Source organism: Leptonychotes weddellii, chromosome X (genome assembly GCF_054177405.1).
Source record: "Leptonychotes weddellii isolate Sample4059 chromosome X, ASM5417740v2, whole genome shotgun sequence".
NCBI lineage: Eukaryota > Metazoa > Chordata > Mammalia > Carnivora > Phocidae > Leptonychotes > Leptonychotes weddellii.
In genome coordinates this window covers 33,073,644-33,083,487 of record NC_138385.1, presented here as the reverse complement: position 1 = coordinate 33,083,487, position 9,844 = coordinate 33,073,644, and positions in this window count along the sequence as shown.

The window sequence follows — 9,844 nt, the reverse complement described above, 5'->3', positions numbered from 1 at the left end:
ATGACGGCGTTGGCCAGGACATCAGGCTTCCTCCGAATGAAGTCCTACCCGGGGCTGCCAACCCAGTTAGAAACCGAAGAGATAAACATGGAAATGGAAAACAGGAAAACACACGGTGCGGGCGACAGATTCAAACTACAACATAAAAAGCAAGAAAAGCCTGAAAAAATGAAGCTGTTTGAAACCAAGTGGAATTAAACGCGACAACTCCATTAGCCGGTACTGATACTCAGGCCTTGCTCACGTTACTCTCCTGCCCCAAGAAGCTGAAACTGATAGCCAGGCTGTTCCTGGGCATTAGTAATTCATGGGAGGGCAGAAAACTACTGTTCTTCATTGACCGTGTAACAAGCCTTTGCGTGTTAAACATACTTCACAGGTTTGTAAAATAATAACTTTCTCCTGTGGTCCAACTACAAGCAGCAGGACTTTACAATAATGTTTGCATAGACAAGTTATGTTTTGTCATTAGCAAGGCCTTCTTTATTTCAGGCCCAATCACCGGGCCAAAGACTGTCTTCGATGGCATGTGTGAAACAACTAGTGAAATCAGAAACCTAGACAGGAGATGATCTTACTGTGAACATAAATAATAACCCAAGCTCCTCTATTCAAAACTGGTCAGAGGTGTAGTAGTTAGATCTAGATGTTGTTGTTTGAGAAATGATCCTTTTATCTTTCCAAAGAACTATTTCTTTTCATTCCTGCACATTTGGCAGGTTTTTATATTCATGGAAAGACCAAAGCAAAGGGAAAAACACTCCATGCATCTGAATGGAAAGGGATAGGATTATAAAGACTCAATTCTTCCCAAATTAATCGATAAAGTCAGTGCAGTCCAAATCAAAATCCCGGCAGGGTTTTAATGGAACTTGACTTCAGTGTCTCTTACTAATTTCTTCTTCATCCTTTTAAAAGTGAACTCCTATCCCCTCTAAATAAAATCCTCCACAGTGTCCTTGTAAACTGCTTTAGTAACCTTCCCAAAAGAGACAGAAAGAACAAAATATTCAGATTATCCCTAAGGCAGGAGGCAAATGAAATGGGCGGTGGGTGTCATCGGAACGGCATGGAAATTACCTTCAGTATATTTTTGTCCACTTTCTGTAGTCATTCTAGCCTAATAATGTTAGGGGAAAAGAAATGTCATCGGTATCATAACTCATATTCAATCTCTCTTCCTTTTTCTTTCCCTTTCACATACAAGAACGTTTGATTTCATCTTCCATTCTTTAAAAGACAAGGCAAATAATGACCACTTTCAAATGTCCCTTACTCGGAATCATTGACTACTAGAGCTGGGAGGCCACTCAGAGGCAGACTAGCAGCATGGAAACCATGTGGGCTTTGGACGTGGGACCACCCTGGACCCAGTTACATAATGTCTTCAGAGCCTCAGCCTCCTCGTCTCTAAATTGGGGCTAATAATGGTCCCTCCTTCATAGGGCTCTTCTGAGGGAGGATTAAATGAAACCATGCTCATAAAAAGCCTGGTTTATGACAAGTGTGGAGAAAACAGTGGCTATTAATTACCAAGTTTGACCTCCTCATTCTACAGATGAGAAAAAAAGGAAGCTGGTACCAAAAATCCCATCCTTCCGTTTACACCACACCAGCCTTTCTCCAGATTCTCCTGTTTATTGAATGACTTTCTTTAAAGACAAGGGCTAAATTCCTTAAGTGGTCTACAACCACCACCTTCACTTTCATTTACTAAATCACTCTGTAACCTGCACGCTAACCTCCAGTCCCCTCAATCCTCTAAATATGCCCTTTGCTAATGCCTTCTGTGAAAATGGACAAACCCCTTCATTATACCTACATATTCATTCTGCTTAAGCCTTGAACATTTATTCAAAGCAATCCTTCTCCAAACTAAAATGCTATAATAAAACTGTCTCCTTCACTTGGATCCTATGTGGCACCCAGTCCAGGCTAAGTTATTGTTATTCAAATGGAAAATCTTTAGCAACATGTTTAAATAACAATGGCCACCAGGTATTAAATACTTACTCTGTGCCAGACACTGCCCCAAAGATTTTACATGCATTATTTCATTTTACCCGCATAGTAAGCTTACAAGATAGATACTATTATTATTTCAGAGGAAAATGTGCATATGGCTGGATAAGTAATATTTCACATACCCATCTCATTATCACATAAACCCATCTAAAAGAGAAGGAAATTCTCATTTTGAAACATCCTACTTCTATATTAGACACAGGCAGAAGCCCTCCTACAAAAGGACATTGAAAGCAAATATCCAGAATGTAAACTCATAGATTTGGGGTCACTTTTAGCTAGGTTATGTATCTAATCCACACCATCTAAACAGGAAGCTTTCAGATTCAGGGTCTAACCTCAACTTTCGACGAGCTCATTTCAACAGTATTTAGGAAAGAGTTTAACAAATCTGATTTTGTTGCCACTGGGCAATCCAAATCAGCTTATGAATCAGTTTTCTCTCTTAATTGAGCCATGATGCAAATGAGTCCTTATGTAAAATTGTCCAAACTCTTTGTAGCTACGCATCACTGTCCACGGACGAATACGTTCCTGGAAGACTACTTTTAAGCAAATTTTCATATTGTAAGCCCCACTTTTCTACTGCTTGTCTCTATTATTCTTTTTCTTATAAAAGGAGTGCATGTTCACTTCTTTCGTTCAAATAGAAGTATATAAAGTAAAAGGGGTCTCTAGTCCTGCTCTATAGAGATGATGACAGCTGTGGACAAGCTGATACACATCTTCCCAAATGTTTGCCATGCACATACATGGTAACACATACTTATTTTTCAAAATGAGAACATATTATACATATTGCTTTACAAATTAATCTTACCCATTTAATAATGTATCACAAACATCATTCCATGGTATTATGTTTGTATGTAGATATCTAAGTAAGCCTTTTTTTTTTTTTTTTTTACTGCTACTCAGTATTCCATAGTATGGATGTACCATGATGTATTCGTCATATCCCTATTAACGAACATTCAGGATTTTCCCCTAATTCTTCACAATACTCCAATTAATATCCCTGTGCAAGTATCTCTGCATATCTGTTCAAGCATCTCTATATAGGTTAGCCCTGTAAGTGGAAATGGTGTTGGGTCAAAGGCTATGTACATTTGAAATTTTTTTTTTTTTAAAGATTTTATTTATTTATTTGAGACAGAGAGCATGAGAGGGAGGAGGGTCAGAGGGAGAAGCAGACTCCCTGCCAAGCAGGGAGCCCGATGCGGGACTCGATCCCGGGACTCCAGGATCATGACCTGAGCCGAAGGCAGTCGCTCAACCAACTGAGCCACCCAGGCGCCCGTACATTTGAAATTTTAAAGGAAGCTGTCAAGTTGTCTTTTAAAAGGACCAAACCAACTTACACTCCTACTTAGAGCATGCAAGAGTGCCATTTTCCTCATATCCTTGAAAACATCGAATATTATCAATCTTTAAAAACCTTGCTGTTCGGGACTCCTGGGTGGCTCAGGCGGTTAAGCATCTGCCTTCGGCTCAAGTCATGATCCCGGGGTCCTGGGATCAAGTCCCGCATCAGGCTCCCTGATTGGCGGGGAGCCTGCTTCTCCCTATGCCTGGTGCTCTCTCTCCCTCTCTTTCTCTCTCTCTGATAAATAAATAAATAAATAAATAAATAAATAAATAAATAAATAAAATCTTTAAAAAAAATCTTGCCAATCCAATAGGGAAACAATGCTATCTCATTATTGTTTAATTTCCTTTCATTAAAGTGTTTGAAAATTTTATATATTTTTCTAAAAGTAATAACTTCATTATAGAAAACAGAAAGTACCAAAAATACATAAAGAATGCTCTCTGCTTTTTTTTTTTAATTTTAAGTAGGCTCCATACCCCATATGAGGCTTGAACTCATGACCCAGAAATTAAGAGTCACATGTTCCACCAACTGATCCAGCCAGGCACCCCTAAAGATTTGCTCTTTAAATCCACAATTTTGCTGCCTTGAGTGAGCCACTATGAATATTCTGGTGTATTTTTTAACCAGTTTCTTCTTACATACATTTTTTTCCAAAATTGGAACCATTTCATATGTCTAGTTGACCCTTGAACAGCGTGGGGGGTAGGAGTGCTGATCCCCCATGCAGTTGAAAATCCACATATAACTTTTGACTCCCCAGAAACTTAACTACTAATAGCCTGCTGCTGACCAGAAGCCTGACAGATAACACAGTCGATTAGCACATATTTTTTATGTTACATATATTATATACTGTATTCTTACAATAAAGTAAGCCAAAGAAAAGAAAGTGCTATTAAGAAAATCATAAGGAAAAGAAAATACATTTATAGTACTCTACTGTATTTATCGAAAAAACTCCACATATAAGTGGATCCATAGAGTTCAAGCCCATGTTGTTCAAGTGTCAACAGTATAGTATTGTGTGCTTTTCTTCACTTGACACTTAAAGTGAGCTCTCCCCTATGTTATTAAAAATTACTTTAAAACCAGGTTTAGGGCTGCATAATATTCCAGCATATGGCTGTTACATAATTTATTTAACCAGTCCCCTATTGTGTGGGGGGCATTTAGGTTTCTAAATTTTTCTAGTACTATAAGTGATGCTGTTATGAACATCCTTGGATATCAATTTGCATGTCTCTCTAATTAGTGTCTTTAAATAACTCTTAGATGTCGACTTGCTGAATCAAATGATACATTTCAAGGTAATTGACTCATATCACCAAAACATCTTTCCTCTGATTTTCAATAGAAATTGAAAATAGTAATTTGTAATGATAGTCCCATTGATGAATAGACCCCAGTAAGAAAGCAAATGCATGCACTGATCTGCTGTAAAATCATAAAGGTAATTTTAAATCAAATTAAATATAGTGATTCTTGAAATAGGTCACCAACACAAAATAGCACTTGATTCAGGGTGGAGAGGTTATTTCTTTTGTTTAGGATTTGAGTTTGGGGAATTTTTTTGGCAGAAGTACAATATTTTAACATTCTCCCAGAGAAAAAAGTCAGGGAGAGGTAGTTTCATTGAACAGATCCCACTAACCTTAAGAGTCCCTTCAGCTTCAATTACACCTCCCTCCCCCAGACCTCATACTCTATCCTGTTGCTAGCTTTTTGCAGAAGCAGCTGTCTTTTTGGAAAATAAACAAGCTGATCTCGGGCTGAAAGAAAGACACTAAATACAGAAGAAACCCAGGGAAAGAACAAAAGCAAAGTATGCCTGCAAATTAACAGAAAAGAAATAACCAAGAGGTAATACAAATACCAAAAGCAGGGCTTCAGATAATGCAGATCAGATCAGTTCCCTGATCAAGTTCTGTGATCATAAGTTTTGATAGAACGTTTATCTTACCTACTGCTGTTTTTAACCTGAGAAAACCTCTACAGTTGGAAAGAAATACTAATGCAAAGATCATACCTTCATCGCTTCCACTGGCTCTGTATTTTATTTATTCTTTTATTCTTTTATTTTATTTTTTTTACTTAAAAAAAAGGTTTTTTATTTAAATTCCAGTTAACAGACGGTGTAATCTTAGTTTCAGGTGTACAATATGGCGATTCAACACTTCCATACATCACCCAGTGCTCATCACAGCAAGTGCCCTGCCACAGCCCAGGCTGCTATGTCGTACCCACATGTAACCTAACCCTTCCCAGATAGATCTTAAATCCTTGACCCCTCATCAGGGACTGAAGTTGCTAATTGTTCTCTCCTGACAACAAGATGACCCAGAGCTCCCTGGAACCTGTGTCAGACGGTCTGGAGAGAGGCCCCTATGATGGCAGGGCAGAATCACCTTACCATTTATTACAACTTTTCCTACACGTGAAGAGGGGCAAAAGTTTCAAAACCCAGTATCCTCCTGCAGAAAATAAAATGCATCATCGGATTAAGTGAAAGTCAAGGTACCCTCATTTGAAGTCACAGAAGTTAGAGAACAAAAGACTACAAAAGTTCAGATGAGAAATTCTTGAGTCACTGACTAGGAAATAGTGCAATGTCCTGTCTGAGTCAGTTACACTGATAAACAAACATCTATGAAACACATTGCAAAACAGAGAGAGATTAAGAAACCTCAGGGCAGAGAGCAGATTATTACACATATATGTGTACTGAGGCACTCAGCCAATACACAAAGAGGAGCCTGGTTTCAGAACTTAGAAGTCTGGGTCCCTGGGCCCTTTTTTTTTTTTTTTCTTTGTTCCTTTTTAAACTTATTCTGTTGATACAAGTTTGAACTGAGGTAACAGTTTTAATTTCTCTATGCACAAACAAAGGAAGAGTACGCATCTACCTTTGAAATTTAAAGCACATAACACATGAACTTCTCAAATAGAAGTTCAGAGCTGTAAAGGACTTTAAAGATAATCAAGAGTCCAATCATTCATTTATTTACAAATGAGGACGCAGGGGTTCCAAAAGGTTAAGTAATTTGTTCAAGGTTACAAAACTAGTCATTTCAGAACTGAGGGTTGGGACACAGACCTCCTGACTATCAGCTCAGAGCTCATCCTACTTTGGCACATTGTCTACCTCATATTGATTTCCCAGAGGTTTGACAATCTAACCTTAAGCACAGTTACCAAAACCATACCTATTAATGTGCTCCGAATTGCTTGGATTAAAAAAAATCAGGAATATCTAAGGAAAACAGAAAAATACGATCTGTTTAATTTATGTGGAACATATCTGAGAAAGCAAACAGAAGTTTTGATGGGAAAGATTTTTTTTTTCTCCTTTACCTATTTTGTTAAGGAAAAAAAAAGCCCCACAAACTTTTCCAATGCACTTGTTAATTATCTACGTGTGTGCAGTCCACTCTACAAAGGTCCCTTCTGGGTTGCAATGTCCTCCTTACCCATTGGACATAAGAACTTGATAGTCAACTTGTCCTGTCTACCATTGCTTTCCTTATTTCCTGTCAGCCACTTTTATGACATTCCTGCTATTTCATTTAACTGTATCAGCAAATATTCAAGGTCTGTAAGACTTGCTATCAGAAAGGAACTTTCCATTGTTGTGGAAAATGTGACATTCTCAGGGGTGGGGGCCAGGAAGGCATTTGGGGCATCTGCCAAATAGACTCTTGTGACGCTAGCCCTCTCATTCCTGTCTGCTTCTGATCTTTCTATCTTCCGCACTATCTAAACGAAACTATAAAGGTTCAGAAATTGTCCAACGTCAGAAATAGTCTACACTGAACATGACCAATAAATACATGAAAAGACGTTCAGCGTCATTAGTCTTTACGGTAACATAAATCCAAACCACAATGGAGTACAACTTCCCATCCACTAGAAAGGCTATTTTAAAAAAAAGGAAAATCTCAAGTATTGCACAAGGATATGGGAAAAAATGAAAACCTCCCATCTTGCTAGGAGGGATGCAAAATGGTACAGCTGCTGTGGAAAAGAGATCAGCCATTCCTCAAAAAGTGAACCATGGAGTTACCGTGTAATCCAGCAATTCCACTCCTAAGGTGTATATCTAAAGTAACTGACGGTAGGTACTCAAACAAACATATGTACACCCATGTTCATAGGAACATTATTTATAATAGCTAAAAAAATGACTATGAACTTTCTGTTTTCAAAAGTTCACGAAATGAAGCATCAGAGAAGACACTGCTGATGGTAATATCTCAGAAAATAAAACTGAGTAGACAAAGTTCCCTGGGGGTAAAATGTACGTTTGGTGAGTGGCAGGGTGTTATTCTTGCTCACTTCTCTTGGCTCCTTTCCTAAGACAATGTTTTCTATATCTGCGTGAAACCCTAAGTCCTAAAACCTAATGGCTTCAGCAGTGGTGTTTTCCTCTGTCCTCATTGGTTTTTCTGCTTCTCTTATATGGGAAAAAAATCTAGGAAGAAAATTTTAATTAGGTTTCAATGCAATACCAAATTCAGAATTACTTGAATAAAGTCTTCATTGACATACAGTAGAACAAGTTGTAACCATTTTGTGATTTAATGAAATTAATAAACTATGTAGTGTGTTCCTAATTGAGGAGGCATTCAAACTACAAATGGTTCTTCTATTTTTTTCATTTTTTTAAATTTAAATTCAATTAATTAATATATAATGTGTCATTGGTTTCAGGGGTAGAGTTTAGCGACTCATCATTTTACATAATACCCAGTGCTCATCACATCACATGCCTTCTTTAATGCCCATCACCCACTTCCCCTCGAGCTACCCTTAGTTTGTTTCCTATGATTAAGAATGATTAAGAGTCTCTTATGATTTGTCTCCCTCTCTGATTTTGTTTTGTTTTATTTTTTCCTCTCTTCCCCTATGATCAAATAGTTCTTTTAAAACATTCTGTATTTTGAGATTTTACTCCCCAATTTCCATTTTTTTCTTAAGAGATTAATGAAGCACAAAACATTCCCTATGAATTCAGAATTTCAAGAAATTTTAAGTACTTACTCCCAACCCCTGCCTTTGTCCATTCAGTCATTCAACAAATATTTATTTAACTTGGACTCTGTGCCAGACTGGGTGTGAGCACACAGATCCAAGCTGAGCTAAAAAGACAAAGTCCCTGCCCCTAGGAAGCTTATATGGTAATGTAGCAGACAAACAAGACAATTTCAGAAAGTGGTAAGTGCTATGGGCAAAATAAAATGAAATCAAAAATAGGTGTGTGTAGGGGAAGGGACTATAGATTTAGGTGATTAGCTTTGCTGAGAAGACGATGTTTGAGCTGAGATAAGAATGATAAAAAAGAGCCAGGCTTGCCCACCCAGGTCTAGAGGAAGAGCAGTCCAGATAGAGGGGTCATCAAGTGCAAAGGTCATAAAGCCAGTCTGGCCTTGGGCCTTGGGCAGCTGGATGGGTCAAGAGAACCAAGGGCAGAGGGCCATGGAAACGAGACATAAAGGTGGGGAAGGCCTGGTTTTTCAGAGCTTTATAAGCTAGGGTAAAAAGTTTGATTTTACTCGGGTATACCTATGCTCTGAAATGTCCTTCAACACCAGTAGTAACCTGGCCAAAGCTGGAGCTAAAAGGGGTTGTGGAAACACACACACACACATGCACACACAACTTAAAAGGGGATATATCAAGACAACTACGCCTCTCTCTGATTGTGAGAAATTAATGTGATCAACCTGGAAGACTGTTTTCTTCCTGTCTAGTCCAGGGTTTCGCAACCTTGGCACTATTGGCATTTGGGGCTGGAGAATTCTTTATTTGGGGAGCTGTCCTGTGTATTGTAGCATGTTTAACAGCATCCCTGGTCTTTACCCATTAGGTGTTAGTAGGACCCCTCCCCCAAGGTTGTGACCCCTCCTAAACATCTTCAGATGTTGACAAGTGTCTTGGGGGGGGAGGGGTGAAATATTGACGTGGGTTGAAAAGGTGCCATGTAGAGAGAAGGCAGACTTTGAAGAAAATGGCATTTTCTTTTTGATTTCACCTTCCCTATCTCCAGACTCATTCCAAAGCCTCTCTTTGATTCCCCAAACTAATACACTGGGGCTAAGTAAATATTCAGTGAATTCATTCAATGCAGACTACCAATATGTACACATCGAGCCAAAATTTTTCTTCGATGGCAGGGTGGTGGGGGCAGGATACCACTGCATTTGAATAGTCTTGGTTGCTGCCTCAACTTTTCAGCTCATTTTGGTTATACAGAGCCTTAGAGGGACTAAATCTCTTGCTTTATGTTCTTATGACACCAAAAGAATTACTCATTTTAGGCATTGCAACAAAGTTCTCTGAAAACACAACTTTTATTCACTGACTTCAATTATAAAATTGGAGTTGTATTTCCATATGCAACATCTAACAGAGGAGAACATCAGAAGCTCTAGAGCAGGGTTTCTCAAC